The sequence below is a fragment of the Hippoglossus stenolepis genome, chromosome 1, assembly GCF_022539355.2.
Source record: "Hippoglossus stenolepis isolate QCI-W04-F060 chromosome 1, HSTE1.2, whole genome shotgun sequence".
In the NCBI taxonomy this organism is placed as follows: Eukaryota; Metazoa; Chordata; class Actinopteri; order Pleuronectiformes; family Pleuronectidae; genus Hippoglossus; species Hippoglossus stenolepis.
The window spans coordinates 12,145,788-12,162,338 of NC_061483.1; the positions used below are offsets into that span (position 1 = coordinate 12,145,788).

Below are 16,551 nucleotides of genomic sequence, written 5' to 3' on the forward strand. Positions count from 1 at the left end.
TTTTGTTAGCATGTATCACCTTTGGGAATTTGTAAAATGTACAGTTCATGGGGCGGACATGACCACTCATTATTACAAATTATGACATTCAGTGTTAGAAATTTACAGTGTGGGAATTAAGGAAGAAAATGTTCATTGCTGTGACTTGGAGAGACTTTATCAACAGCATATAACAGACAAAAAGCCAGGTTTTACAATATTCTCTGTTAGGATTCTTAAGTTTTTGGTCCTATGCCTTGGTAATCTGTTCATGTTTGGGGGCTGTTGGTTGGACAAAATAACACTTTTGAAGATTTTCAATTTGGGCTTCAGTAGATTGTGATCAGTATTTTCTCTGACTATTACAAAGCAAACTTGAGTTGATTTACCAACAAAATCATCTTTACATACACCAATGATAATGGCAGTGGAGCGCATACCTCAGCCAAGGCCCAACAGTCCCCTCTAGATCTGGATTTTTATTTGGATCTGCACCAAATTGCACACACTTATAAATATCAGTCTGATATTTGTCCGAGATCCATGCACAATTATTCGAGAAATCAATATAAATAAAAAATAAATTTCCTTTCATGCAATGTTAAAGAAAGTGAAATCCGGAACAAACTTTAATGGGTTCTATCTTGGGTCGTGCCCCACCCTCCACAAAATGTCATGGAAATCATTGGTGTAGTTTTTGTGTTATCCGGCAGACTAACAAACAAACAAATACAGAAGAAAAACACTACTACTAGTACAACTACTACTATGTGATACTACAATGTATGATATATAGTAATAATCACTTTATTGACAACATATTGCAAAAGTGTACATTTTATCTCGATGTAGAAGTGTAGGTGACTAAGCAGCATTAATTTGACTTGTCCGAGTGGCAGAGAAAGTAGGCCACAGCAAAAACAAGATTCTGAAGGAGGCAGGGGGAGATGAAAGTGGAGAGGTAGGGAGTAAAATAGATGGAGCATGTGTCGGTGGTCTCAAATGATCTCTGGGCCCCTCTGGCTCTGGAGGCTGGACCTTGAACCAGGAAGGAACATTCCATTCCGATGCTGTGCCGTGACCTCCTGACCCCGGCAGCTTTGTTTCAAGGGCAGCTTTTGGATAGGCAGCAGGATGCAAAGCAACAGCGGCAAACTTAGCTTGAAGAAGCACGCCTCTGCCGTTAGAACATGCCGGAAAACTGCTCCCCTGACCCCAGACTCGTAAATCATCACTGTAACGTGCACATTACCTACACTTAACATCAAATAAATGCACTGACATGGACATGTGCACACTCTGGCTCAGGCTCACGGTCAGTGACTGTACATACCTGGACCTGCTCCTTGTAAAAAAACAGCAGCTAATGCACCGTGTGCTTTCCTGCAACACAAGATATGTTACTGAGGCCTGAAAGTACAACTGAAACATTTAATTTACTTCCCACCTTAAGTGATATGTTAGCAAATGGAGGCTCCATTAAAGTAGATGTATCAAATGGCTTTTCAGCGGACGAGGTGTGTTTGTTTTATAATCATATAAAGAATTTGTACCATCCACTCATCTGGAGTCTTCAATCACGTTTATAGACGTACCTCTGCTTCTTTTTTTTCTCTTTAAAGAAGTGGTTTCGTGTCATGTGTTAGTGAGTCGTAAGGCAGATCAATTCATTGCCTCAGCGTGAAGAGATGAAACATGATGCTAGTAGCCCTCTCCATTTGCCAGCATAGGCATTATTTCTGAGTGGGAAGACAGTTTTAGAGGGTTAGCTGGCTGATGGCAGGCTGGAAGAGCCTGTGATATGTGCTTATGTCTGACAGCTTATGGTGGTGCTCCTCCCATCCACTGCAGGGAAAAGAGGAGAACGTGTCAGTCAAGGGAGAGAGGCAGCTCTACAGGCTGCTCGTCTGCTCTTTGTCAACCTCTCTGTTTTGAGGACATTATTATGACAAGTGATTGGACACTTTTCAAGCAAAAAATGTCAAATATGTTTCGGCTCCAACGTGAGGAGTTGCTACTTTTCTTTGCTGTACATAGGAAACTGAAAATCTTTGATGAACATTAGGTTTTCTGATATTTTTAAGGCAAGGCAATTAACTGAGAAAATAGATAATCAAAATAATCTGAAAAAAATGAAATCACCAAAAATTAATATGTTGAGCTGCTTGAAAACCACAGCTTATTAGCCAATTAATTGATAATCCTGAATAATTGACATTCATTTGATTTACAGTAAAGAATCACTATAAAGAGAAATCCTACATTTTATCAGTGTTCATAAACCCTCGCCTTCAGATAGAAAAAAAAAATGTTTCTCTCAATTTATGTAAATCCAGAGCTGTTCTTTGTTTACTCAAATCCTGTAAATGGTATTTCATTATCTGATTGTACAGATACACTGTCGTAACAAATACAGTATCTGCAGTCTTTGTTTGCACATACACTGTAGGTAGAGGCAGAGACAAAGGGCTTTCATTCCTCACCCGCTGTCTTGTAACACTAAGTGGTTATGATAGGGCCTGCACTTGCCTCTCTTCATATCCTCCTCCTCTCTCTCCCTCTTGCTCTGCTCCTCTTCCTCTTTGGTTATTTTTCCTGGTGAATTGGTGTGAGCTAGACGGTAGGCGTGGCACATGTGTGTACAAAAGGAGCTGGGGGTTACTGACTGCATATTAGCATGTATTTGTCAGGATTGGCCGGTGGGTACAGGGATGAACGAGGGGGGCGGGAGGGGTCCTTGGATCAGCAAGGGGCAGTAATATCCCTGGTGACCGCAGTCAGCTGGCAGCCTGAAAGGATGGAGATAAATAAGAAAAGAAAAGAATGGGCAGTCTGACTTTGAGTTTCCCGCTGTCTCGACAGAAGGATGCTGTGGTGACAATGTCCTGACGTCACAAAACGAGGCAACAGCTATTTTTTCCCATGCATTAACGGCTGCTGCCCTCTTTGTCAATGTCTGAAAAGCCCCAGGCTCTTCAACAGCTTCCTCACTAGTCCTCAGCACGTCTGTTTAAATGTACACAAATGTGTGTCTGTGTCGTCGCTGCCACAAAGTGCATGCGGCGGTTGAGCAAAGTAACTCCCGCAGCATCTTAGCTCCCAGTAACTGATCTTGTGTTTACAGTATGAGCATCTTGAGGTTTGCCTCTTCCTGTCTGGCCCAGACTTTCCCATCAAATAAGAAGGAGATGATTTACCAAATGAAAGGTTTTGTTTACGAAGCATTGTTCGATTTTTATGGTCTTCCTCATTCCCATTCCTTGTGTCTTCGAAATAATCGCTGTAGATCATCCTTTGCTACGTTGCAGACCCATTGCCCCCCACTTGCACATCTCTCTCTCTTTGCCATACACGTGATGGCACTGTGTTTCCCGGGATTGTGATTAATGGCCACAATTCAGCCTGAAAAATTCCCTTGAGTGAGTGCCAGTTGGCTTACACAGAGAAGAAACTCATTACTGCTGTCAGTTGAGCTGACAGAGCATGGGAGGGTGTGGGCGATCGTGCGTGTGCGTGTGTGTGTGTGTGTGTGTGTGTGTGTGTGTGTGTGTGTGTGTGTGTGTGTGTGTGTGTGTGTGTGGGCATGCGAGAGTGGGGGGAGCAACTCGTTTTTGTGCATGTCAGTGAGTGCAGGCATGTCTGTCCACCTTTGCCGTAAAAGAAGCCATCATGCGTGAATAAGTGTGTCCACATGTTTTAAGCTGAGTGTAAAAGTGACAGTGTCCCAGGGCTCGTATCCTAGTAACATGGATAATTTCTCAGAAATGAACGAGCCTGATTCCATCAGCACCCTGCACACAGGAACAGTCCAACTTAAGCTTTTAATGGGTAACCTGTGTGCTCCATGGTGCTCTGTTACCACACTCATTCTCCTTTACTGCGTCTTACATATGTTTGGAACATAAGGCTTCTTGTTTGTTTGTAACTATGCATTCCTATTCTACATTCATAGATAAACTCTTATCTGTTGTGAGGCAAATATGGCAGCTAGTGGGGATATTACTCTTCTTAATAGTCCTCGGTTACAGCCAATTCTTGTTAAATTAATGTAAAACACAGTAATTACCTGTCCGGTCTTATTAAACGTCATGTGGCAGTGAGAATATAAAGCAAGGAGGAGGAAAAAAAAGTGAAAGAGAAAAGGCAGAAAAGAAAATGAGAGTAGGCCTGCATAATGTGGATAAGCAGAGAAGTGTGTCATCCACTGAGAGATTGGTATCTACATTCACTGACACCCCAGATGCTGCCAAAATGAAGATTTGAGGACATGCACGTATACGATGTATATACATATGGAAATTAGCTCCATTTGTGGTGCCGCCGTTTGCTTTGCTGCTTAGATTGAAGAGGCTGGACCGGGAGAGAAATCTAATTATTTTTGGTCAACACAGAATCTCCCGTGAAATGTCTGTAATATTTGAATTGCAGATGTGCGATTTACATGACTACATATAATATGCTTGTGCCCAGTGTGTTCAGGTACTTTAGATCACTATTGTGAGGCGTGCAGGAGTTGGGCCGCCTCCAGCTGACACCACAAAGATGAAAGTTTTGCAAATAATGATGACAGCTATAGAACGAGTGCAATTATTTTATTGTTCCTTGTAAAACTGTTATTGCAAATGCAGTATGTAAAACATTTGAAAGGACCTTCAAGGACTCAGAAAGACTTCATTACTAATGCAGAGCTGTTATTGTAGAACCACTTTACCTTCCAGTTTGTCCTCATTTGAGACAGATAAAAGTCTTTGTAATATTTGGCACAGTTGGGTAGTTATAGTACATGGCTGTGATATTATCGCATGCACATGCGGGTTACATGTTGGGTGGAAAGACATTTGTGGGTCAGATCTTAATACAGAATATACAAAAATTATATAATAAAATATACTGATTTGGTAAAAAGGATTTGGATCGGCACCAAAATTTGATGGGGTCTTCCCTAACCCGTACCACATCCTTCCACCAAGTTTCATGAAAATCCATTTAGCTGTTTTTGTGTAATGCTGCTTACAACCAAACAAACGGACAGGGGGGGGGACATAACTTCTTTTACTGAAACATAACACAAAGGTAACAATGAGAATAGTCGAGGACGACTAATGATTTCTGGCGTTGCACTCGGTCCTTCCATATTCTTCTAAAACTGAAAGGAAATCAGTTAACGACATCTAGCATAGATGATTTCAAAATAATAATGGGACATGAGAGAGTTGTATTAAATAGACAGCTTGCAGTTGTCACTTCTGTTTTGATGGATTTGTTTATGTGAATTTTTGACAGGACTGTATTTTTGGATGCTGTGATGTGAGGATTTGGAAATCAGCAGGGACGCTAAGACACAGATGAATGCCCAATGGGAACCACGCAGCTGAGGCACAGTGGGCCTCCCTCTTACAACTACCAGGGGCTTCTCTTGTGTGTGTGTGTGTGCCTGTGTGCATGTGTGTGTGTGCGTGTGGGGGGGGGGATGAGTGACGAAGGGCTGAGATTTACACAGCCGTTCCAGCCATTTGGGGTAGCCCTGTTTTCAGGGTGCTGTGAGATGCAGTGGAGCGCATGGGCTGGTCCCGCCCTGTGCCTTTCAGATGTCCCGTGGGAGTGCCAGATGTGGGGTCATCCATCTACCCCTGGTTCAGACAAGTCCCTCTCAAAGTCACTGTCAGTTGCATACTTAACACTGCAAGCTAGACTCTGAGAAAGGAACACACACACACAAACATATCTCAACAGTTGTTCTCTAATGAGGGGGAAGTAACGAGCGTTAGACTGAGGAGAATTGTGTTGCCAAATGTCCGTCCAGGTTGTTATTCAGAGCCACTGCTGTCTGCAGGCCTCGCTTATTTCTGCCTTCACAAAACAAGAGGCGGAGACGAGCCAAAGAGGAATTTAATGGCATTACCATTTGAATACAAAGGGCATTTTAACCCAGATGTCTCTAAACGTTTTAAAATATTTCACTCTCTCCAACAACAAGGAACGACAAGACAAGACTGGGAAGAAGCAGGTGTGGATTTGTGCTGTTTTTCTGGAGTGTACAGTGAAGGAGCCGAGTGAGAGGCAGCACATAACTCAAATGGACATGACCTCATATATGCTGCTAGGATGATGAGAGAGGCATCTCATTTTAATTCTAAAGCAGGCAGATGCATGCTGAGGTATTGGTGATATTAATTAGATATGTGGCCTCTGGGCAAGCACAGAATGGCATTGTGAAGGCAGAGCCTCTTCCCATCAGCAATCAAGTGTGAACAAGAACAGTGGCAACTACAGAGTTGACTGATAAATCATATTTTCATGACCACTGCGATATGGATATGTGCAATAAACACACAATTGCAAAACACTGGCAGAAATGCGATGGAACAGAATATTTTATTTATATGTGTCATGCATTCAAACATGATGAGAGAAAGGCGAAGCGCCCGAGCCAACGGAGCTAGAAAAAAACTGATGTAAGTTCTTTATCATGTTTTGGCATCGAGCTGCAGCCTCTTCCTGTGAAATTTGTTTGCAAGACTACAACAACTATGCTTGTACCACTGTAAGTGTAATCAAAACATTTGCCAAAAGCCAGTAAGAGTCTTTTATCACTCCACCTGTTCAATCTTTAAACATGTAGTAAAGTGATATTTTCAAGGGCTCTCATCCGACACGGTATTTTTTACACAACCACAGCAGGCGTGTTTAATTAATAAAGAACTGTTGCAACCGAGATAAAAGGAAAGTTATCGATCTTTGAATTTGTCAAAGTGATAACTACAGGCTGAGAACACGCTATGTTTTAATGTCAGGAATATTATTAAGATTATTGACATTTTACATTTACTTCCAGAGAGATGGGATAGTTTGTGACTTTGCTGCTGTAAACGTTAGAAACTAAATTATTAAGAAGATAATTAGATACTGTATTGATAAAATAAGTTGAATATAATGTTATATGGCTGCACCCTGATCACTGCAACCTCAACACAAGCCCTCCAGAAGCTAACCCTGTATTCCCAAACTTCTCAGATGGAGCACAGGATACAGGAAAGCATGGGTCATGCTATCGCACCATTAGGCTAATCAGATGAAGCCCCACCTGGCTGTCGGCTCCCATCATATTGATTGGTGTCAATTTGATGGTGACTGTGAGCTCACCTCGCTGAGGAAGACACAGGAACTCAATCTAGTCTGAACCAAAATAACAAGTGTGAAAGGTGCCTCGGACTACGGTCCAAAACAATGGAGCAAAATGTATCCTGACCAGAAGCTGTGGACTCGGTCTGGATTTTGGACTTTCAGACCTATTGCAGGAAGTTAAGACAGCATTTTTTTTTGGGGGGGGGGGGGGCAGAGGCCAGCGGAAAACTGGCTAGCTCAACATGGGCATCTCTCTGGGGCCATCCCACATGCAGTGTCCCCAATAAGGTGGTAATTTGGCAGAGGGACAAACAAAGGAAGCGGGCAAGTTAGGAGGAGATCGAATTCTTTCGAGTGGAGGATTCCAGGCTCCAGTTATAGGAGAGTACCTCTTTGTGTCTTAGTTTTTCTGGTCTTGTTGTGTTTTTTTTAAACCAGAGCTAAGCAGAGTTGCATCCCCAGTGTACAACCAGGGAACAGAAATAGAAAAGTGTAGGCTGCATATTGATTTAGGGGAGTTGTATTACTTTCTTAAACCTAATAAGTTGTATTCAATAGCTCGACAGAATAGCTAGTGTGAAATAATTAAATAAATAACCTTGTCTCTTAAATCAGCTCACACCAGTTGTCTGTCTGCGTCTTTCACCAGACATGTGGTCACATCTCGCTCTTGCATTAAACTTTTAGGTGATGAGGATGGAAAAGAACACGAAACATATGTGTGGCTCTGTATGTTTGCCAGTGTAGCGATGTAGCCGCCTGTGGGTGTACTGTATGTCTGAGAGGATGCACAGTACACACACGATGACACCCCCATGAGATGCCAGACTGGACGTCTCGGCATAAGAAAGCGTGGGCCCTTCTGCATGTTAAAGAGAAAGGCATCTGTATTGCAGAGAGAACTAGACAGCGTGATGGGCAGCGTGAAGTAAACACTATCAGAGAAAGTCTCGGTGAGGTTTTTGAACACATTTGAGCCGTCTCTCTGATTATCATGACAGATTGTTTGAAGTTGTTTAATGAGTATGCAGTTTTACGCCCAGTTAGTCCTCAAATGCAACATCTCTTTTTGTTCCCACACATCAAATCCATTCTTTGTTGCTTGTGAGTCTCTGCCTGAACAAACACTTTTTCTTTATTTGATAAATAGGAAACAATATCAAGAAGTTGGACACACTAGCAGTTATTTTCAAATCCGTGGCACTGGTTATTTTAACCTTGCCTTCTCTGTTGTCCTCCCCCAGCCTCTTACTCTCTCTTTTGTGTGTCGCTTGTCTTTAATCTTACCCACGCCATGACTGGGAATCATTTAAATAATCCCTTAATTTTGAGCATCTGTTGTGCTGTAATGGGTCTCTCTTTAATTAGGGTCTGCATGTTGAAGTGAGGGTAGAAGGCTTAGTACAAAGATTGGGGGGTACCGGGTAAGGCCAGGAGCACAGGGACGCTGGGGGGGGGGGTGGGAGGAGCGGAGGCCGGATGATTGGGGTGAGGTGGTGGAGGGGCCATAGGTGGCGCAGTAGTTAGGGGTGTAGCGAAGGTACAGGCACAGAGCAGGGCACCATGGGAGGCCAAGGCTTTGTCCCTGGAGTGTAGAGGTTAGAAGGGGCGGAGGGGGGGGAAGCAACTAGTCAGCAAGCAATGTGCCTTTCCCATCACACTGTCTTTGTGCAATAAAAAGCTTCTATCTTATATCAATTACAGCTGATGCAGAGCAAGTAACCAATTTTGTATTCCAGTATGAGGTTTCTAATTATGTGATGAAACAAGAAATAAAAAACAAAGTGGCTTCATCATATTTGCTGTTTGGAGGAGCAAATATTAAAAAATCCTTGTAACACTGCACAGTTCATAATAGTAATGAGAGTCTTAATTTCCATAATCACTTTGCATTAATTTTGAAACTGAATAAAAGGAATATCCCAAAGACCAGGTTGAAATAAGCAAATCTCTCATTTTTTCCAACTGAGTGTTCAAAACCTGAAGAGATTTAGTTTAATGTCATAGTAGACAAAGAAAATCCATCATTTTGGATCTGGAACCAGTGAATTTTTGTCATTTTTGTTAAAAAAAATGATTGATTCGATTATCAAAGTAATTCATCATTAATGTCACATCAATTGATTTGATTGAGTAATTGTTTCAGGTCTGATCCAGTAAACAACATGCATCCCTGAAAGTAAACACAAGGTTTAAATGTTTTGGCAAAACTACAATTCAAACGCCACTTACTTGCTGCTTTCATCAGCAGATTTGTTAGAACCCTTGTCAGAGAACTGTTGATGTTCAAGCTGTCATGATTTTGAGCACCTCTACATGTTATATATACGAAGGTTGTTGTCATTACAAAACCATGAGACAGATTGCATTACAATGTACAAGGGGTTTCCTATTTTTCTGGTCACCCAGCATGTCTCCTCCTAATTTCCTCGGTTAAGCGTAGAAGAAATGTTAAGCATATTTGTGAGTGATAACTATTGTAGCATTGCAGCTCCCTCCACCTCCTACAGGGAGCCTTAATAGCAGCCATCAATCTTACTATATTTAACTTAGTCCACACAAGCTCCACAGTATTGATCAACACAACAGGCTAAGGACAAACCCAGGGCTGGGAAGTCTAATGCCAACAAGCCTGCAGCACAAGCAGAAAAGGCAATTAAATTCCAGTCAAAACTGTTTTGTCATGTGAGATTGAAAGTAAGAAAATCTGTCGTGTTGCGGTGTGAATATAGGAAATCAAACAGGGGAGAATCAGAGAAGACAAGTAAAGGAAAGCCAGTATAACCATGAAAAGAAAAACGACGTCGGTAATGGAAGTGGACAGAATGTATTTCTCCTTGTGTTGACATTTAGCTGATCCACGTTTCCTCTGAAATATGGAGGACCTCAAGTGTCAAGGAAATAGTAATAAATAATTGTATTAAATATTTAATTGTACGATAAAAAGTGGCACTAATAAAGTAGTTAACACATTTATTCATTAATCAATACACAAATATACCAAACTGATTTATTATGTGACATTTTTTAATCTTCTTTCAATTTTCTTCTTCTTGTACATTTCCTATTTGCTATTCTATTTGCTGTCACTTAGCTTCTCTTTTAGCCTCACTATTTAGGGTTAACAGTTTGGGCCTAGCATTGATAAAAGGATATAAAACAATGTAAATCAGCCATGGGATGTAACAATCTCTCTGATTGGTGATAGAACCCCAAGTACCTCATAACTATCAGACTACCTGATTCAAATCTATATTATTGATTCTGTTTGTGACGCCAATTATTTCTATATTAAATGCGATTTCATTATTCTGTTGCCATATTTTAAGTGCTTTACTCTTATTTGAAATTAATGACACTTGTGGTCTTTCATAATGATTTGCCATTTATTGCAACCAAAATGAAAACAATCTCTTTAGGGTGTGATTGTGTTGACAGACTGTGACTCATGCTATTCCCTAAGAGTCTTCTCAAATCCCCTCTCTATACTTTAAGCACTACACAATATTGTACTCAATATTTAGTCAGCTGTGCTAGCAGCCTGGCTTTAGAAGTGGCTGTGTAGTTTAGTGGGTTTGTTCGTCCATATCTCAACAACTGAATGAAACTTTGCACAGACGTCCATGCTTCTTAAAAGGATGATTGTAATGGTCCACTGACTTTTTCTCTGGCATCATCATGAGGTTATGTGTGTATCTGTTTTTACCGAATTTATCTCAACAGCTACTGGTTGGGTCACGGTGTAATTTGGAACACACGTCCATGTCCCCACAGGATGTTGTAATAAATGTGATTATTACTTGACATTTTATCTAGCACAATAATTTTATTAAATTCCCATCAGCCTCAGGTGACGTGGCTGAAGACTCTTCGCTCTTCTATCATGTCCTTATTGTTTTTTTTTAACATGTCCTTATTAATTTGTATTGAAGGATATTAAAGACAAATGCTAATTGTAAAGGTAAAGTTTTCTCTGGATCACCTTGTTGGTAAAGAGGAAATGTTGATCATATGCCAGATTATACAAAGCAGGCGCAAGGTGTGACAGGACATAACTGAATCGTAACAAGGCAACGTGCATCCGAGGGCCGACTGTTCAAATCATATTACAGGTTGGAGAGCTTTTAATACAAATAATCAATAGGCCTGATGTTCCTGAGGCCCTCTGTCCACATGTACAGTACATCTGCCACCTGGGACCAGGCGGTAGATGGTGCAGGTCAGCTGATGCTTTTGCTCATGCAGGTACTGACAGAGGAAGGTGTTGATGTGTAAACGCATTAAAGGAAGATAATGAATGAGTGTCAGAGGAAGACAGAGTATGACTTACGTACGTGCAGCCCTTCCTTTCATAGGTGATAAGCATCACGCACCACAAACCAACAGATTGATCACAGGAGTGCCCACGCTTGGGCGCAGGGTGGTGGAGGAGGAAGATGGGGAGGGGGGCTTGTGGGGCAGGGAGCCAATAAAATATCACATCTGCATTAAAATGCCATCTCTAGGGTCTCAGTGCTGGGCTTGCTATTTCAAGGATGCCTATTTAAAGGCTGTTGAAGTGTGCGCTCTCCACGCTGGAATAGCACTGTACACCATCTCCATTATTTATGTGCCTCATCTCTATTTTACTGGTTTACCACAGTGGGGGTGGAGTGGGTATGGCAGTCATCACCCTTGGTTGAACAATGAACATGTGCCTAATGATGTCATAGGCTTGAGAGGCCTGCTGGGGGTGGGGCGAGGGGTGCGATGAAGAGCTGAGGGGACCATTGAAGAGTACATGGGGCGGTGGCGTTGGGACTGGAGGTAAGGCTATAGGTGTGAGTGAGGGTGATGACATTACAACACGAGGGTTCACTCAAGCTTTGCGCCATAGCTGCAGGTTTGGATGGACGCTGTAGGATATGTGTCCCTCTGCCTGCATCATTACCTCTGTCATATCGATGAATCATCCCCTGCACAGGAAAACAACCACGAGTCTGTATCAAAAACATGGAAATGTCTGAGCAGATATGGTCACTGCAGTATAGTTGTGACACAACAGCAATTTGGACTTTTAAGCACCTCGTTAATTATTCACAGTTGAGTTTGTGTGTGTGTCGGATTGATCATTACTTTGGGACCATTTGGAAAACTGTTATTTCAGCAAGGACTCATTCAGATAATCTCCATTTATTTTTCTATTTCTTTCTGCCAAGGAGGTTATGTTTACATCAGCGTGTGTTTGTTTGTTATTAAGCAGCATCATACAAAAACTATACTGGACTGATTACAGTGAAACTTAGATGGATGTGGTATGCGTCAGGGAAGAATCCATTTAACTTTGGAGCAGATCTGTATCAGGGGGCGGACCCAGGAATTCTAATTCCCTTTCTTATAAATTGCGGGATAGGATGATGCAACATTTCCGTAGATTTTTAGAAAATTATGTGAAAATCTTGATGTTGGAGCTATTTTTTGTTTGCAATATTGAGTAAAAAAACACATAACATTCTAGTTTTACATCTGAGATTCTCACTTGCTTTAATTTTCATTGTACATGACCAGAGGCTTTGGACTTGAAGGATGAGACAATTCATCAATATTGACTGCCCTTTGCGCTTATTGGCTCTCAAACCCAATAATCATTATTAGTATATCTGCACTTACATTCATATTTCATCCTTTGTGTAACTACGTGTGCAGTCCCAGGAAGAAAAAGGCTCATGTGACACTTCAACCTTTAAAATAACCTTTTTTCATGTTAATTTCTACCTGGTTTGGAAATATTTGGTTGTATATTGTGAAGCGCACAGCAGGGAACTTGTTGGCTATTGTCAGATGACCAGAGTTTTGACAAGACCGGATTTACTGCCGAGCTACCTATCTAAATCACCACGCTTCACATTTCCTGTCTGTGACCTTCATTCATATCACTCACTCACTCATTCTTCTTTTGTGGTTGTCATGAGGGGCCGTCAAACATATGTCCAACGAGCAATCTCCTCCCCATGCACTTGTGGATGGATTTCTTTTTAGAATAAACCCCCGACCATTCTCTCCCTCATTACTGTAATTAGACCTGCTCCATTTAAGCCAGCAGCGACATGCTGGTAGTGGACAGTGTTTAATCATGTGAGTATCTGTCAACACTTCGAAAAGGAAGAATGAGTAACAGGTCCGATGCTGCTGCTGCTGCTGCTGCTGCTGCTGCTGCTGCTGCTGGAGATGAGTGAGAGCGCCTCGGTGCCTCGAATGTGTGTGTGTCTGTCTTTTCCTACAGCGAGGCCGATCAATATTGTGTGTTTCTGTCGAAGCAGCTCTTTGCATGTGTTTATATTTAAATGCTTTAGCTGAGCTACATCACTTTAGATTGACTCTGGAACCTCTCCAACAATAACTTCCGACAATAATAGATTACGAATGGCTGTTTTCCTTTATATCCGGCAGGAATGGTTAGCAAGTTTGTTTTGCCTCCGTCTGTTTATGTAAACTTATTGTGATTTTTTTCCAATTGTGTCTGATCCCGCTAGTGTGTTGATGGTCGCAGGGCTGTGGGCCTCTCGGAGAATTCATGTTTTATGCATGAGGGCCAAGGGTGGGGCCCGTTAGGGGGGCTGTGTCGGCGGACACACTCCAGCAGCCGGATCAGTGGACACCATGACTACTTGGCAAAGATGCACAAGAAAGATCCAATAGGCACTGGTCCTCTTTTGTTCGTCAGTACAGCACAGACAGCTATGTGCACGCATGCCTGTATCTTCATTTGAGACTTTGTTCCAAGACCGTGAGCTTCCCTGACCGTCAGCCCTTGTTTTCTGTGTGCTGTGGTCTGAAGGATTGTCTAGCTGTTTTCACCATATCCAACCTCCCTGTATCAGCAGCGTCAGTGGCTTCAGGGCTTTCACTCTGTGCTGCACCCATGCCAGCCTCTGCCCGAGCACCGCATTACAGCTCGCCAAGACGGACAGTATTGCTGATTGCCTTTGTCAACACTCTGTCTAGGAAGGGGAGTGAGAAGCCATAAAAGTGTTCTTATGGGCCAATATTCTGTCACTGGATATATACAATAATTTGATACTTCTGACAAGTTTGCAATGACTTCCAGTGTTTTACAACTTTAGTAAACTGAAATGAAAGAGAAGAATGTGTTAGGGCTTGCAGTTCACTGTGCTTAAGAGGAAACCGTTTTCTAAAGAGCATGTAAAGAGCTGTATCTGTACTATAACAGGGGGTTCGGTGATAAAATACTACTGATGTTCTCTGTGGCATCCAGACCATCTACGCTTTACAGTGAAGTTGGCCTAAAACGTTTTATGGCCAGGAGGTTGTGTGTCCCAGGTGGAAAAATTGCAGTTGGGCCCTTGAGATAAGCACTTAAGCTGAATTACACCAGTGAGAGGGACAGCTGTTTAAGTGTTGCCTTGTAGTATAGAGGCAAAATAAAAAAATATGAGCCTGAGAAATCTGTCGGGATGAGTAACAGTCAGGTTTTCTCTGTGTTTTTATAATCCTGAAAAAAAAACCCGTAGAGAACCCATAAGCTTACAGGGAGATTGCAGTCGCTACTGGGAGAATACTAAATTAGCATGTTTAATTTTTCATCAGAGCTCCATACATCCATTCAAAGATCTAAGGTCAAGTCGTGTTAGAGAATGCCACACTTCTCATTAAGCTGTGAAATGGAATAATCACAGCGTTGGACCACTGATGTAGCCACATAATGCCCCTCAGATGAAGTCTCTCTCTCAATTTCCTGTCCACTATAAGACTGTGTGTGTCTTATTTACATTTAAATACAGATACAGTTTTTTAAGCTGCAATGTCAGCCCTGTGCAACAGGATAAAACTAGAAAGGCACTCAGAATCCCCCTTATGACACTACTACAAAATCTAGATCCAGATGTTTATTTGCATCTGTACCAAATTGCACATATTCATAAATATCAGTTCCCTAAACATCAAAATGTAATAAATCTGTGAAGATTCCCAGTCATCCAGGTCATGGTATCTTTAGAACCGCTGAAGATACCAAATTCAATGGGCTCTTTCCTTCCACCAAGTTTTCTGGGAATATGTCCAGTAATTTTGACCTAATCCTGCCAACTAACAGACAACAGACGAATAAACAAATGCAGATGAAAACATAACCTCCTTGGTGGAGGAAATAAACAGGAATGACATGTCGGTGTGGACAATTCAAAGCAGAAATTGTGGAATTAGTCAACTATATTCACAGTGTAAAATGCAGTACAGCCAGCTTTCTGCTGGGAATCAATCCCACTCACTAAACATAAGAAGTAGGGAAGTAAGAAGGCATTAGTGGAAACACAAACAGACAATAACCTGCCATGTTCCAGGCGTAAAAGCCTCCTTGGTATAGTGCTGCTTACCACTCACTCATCCTGTAAGTAAGGAATTAATGCAGGCTACAGGATGGGAAGAGCAGGAGGTTATGAAATAATAAGAGGTCCGTCCCTCTTGTTATGCTAACAGTGTTCAGATAAGTCCCCCTTCGTCTAAGTTAATTATGGTTGACATTTAAATGAGTACACTTGTGTTGAAGAAGGTGGGAGAACTGCGAAAGCGGAGGGCCTCTCTCTAATTGAGTTTGTTGCTGGCTCCACCTTCGATGACGCCTTTGTTCTGCAGGGAGTAGATATGTGAGGTGCAGCTGAATGAGGCTCTCTGTTGGACTATTGATACTGGCTTTGCTATATGGTGTGTGTGTGTGTGTGTGTGTGTGTGTGTGTGTGTGTGTGTGTGTGTGTGTGTGTGTGTGTGTGTGTGTGTGTGTGTGTGTGTGTGTGTGTGTGTTAGTTACCCTGCGTGTGTGTGTACGTGTTGCCTTTGTCGTTGTTAGCATGAATGTTTTAAAATGTGCCTGACCTACATACTAAATGTTAACATATGGCAGGAAATCCATACGCAGGCCCCGTGTATGTAACGATCACCTTCAGCACCTGAGGACTGCAGCTCATGTACAACTACTGTACATGCGTTGAATGCAGCTATTGACCTGTGGTGCAACAGCAGTAGCAGCAATGTTCTGCAGTGAAATTTTTAGAGCTGTTGTTTGAGGTTTTTACATTACCCCAAACTTTCAATGAATGGCACTCAGTAAAGCGTATACCTCCACCAAGACCCAGCAGTCCCCTTAAATTCAATAAAGCTGCATCTAATTTCACACACACATAGATCTCTAAATGTGCCGGATTATTTTATTATTCCCTGGGAAAACTGTAAAAATGTTGAAAAATGCCCAATCAATGCTAAAGAAAGTGAAAAAAAGATCCTGAACTGTCCTATTAATAAAGGCTCAATGACAAAAAGTCCCTCTAAAAAAAAATACAAAGTTTCACTGTCTGTGCTTTCCTTTGTCTTATTTCATTATTGATATCAGAAAAAAACTAACTATAACTCCCAGTTTCCCTCTGTGACCAAGAAACCAAGGTCTTAAACTGCTAA

The 16,551-nt window shown here is 41.8% G+C and overlaps 1 protein-coding gene across 1 annotated transcript in view; it reads left to right on the forward strand.

The window, feature by feature from the left end:
* The window catches only part of igdcc3 (immunoglobulin superfamily, DCC subclass, member 3), a 54,017-nt gene that overhangs the window by 16,791 nt on the left and 20,675 nt on the right, over positions 1-16,551 (forward strand). The gene's annotated exons all lie outside the window — the stretch shown is intronic.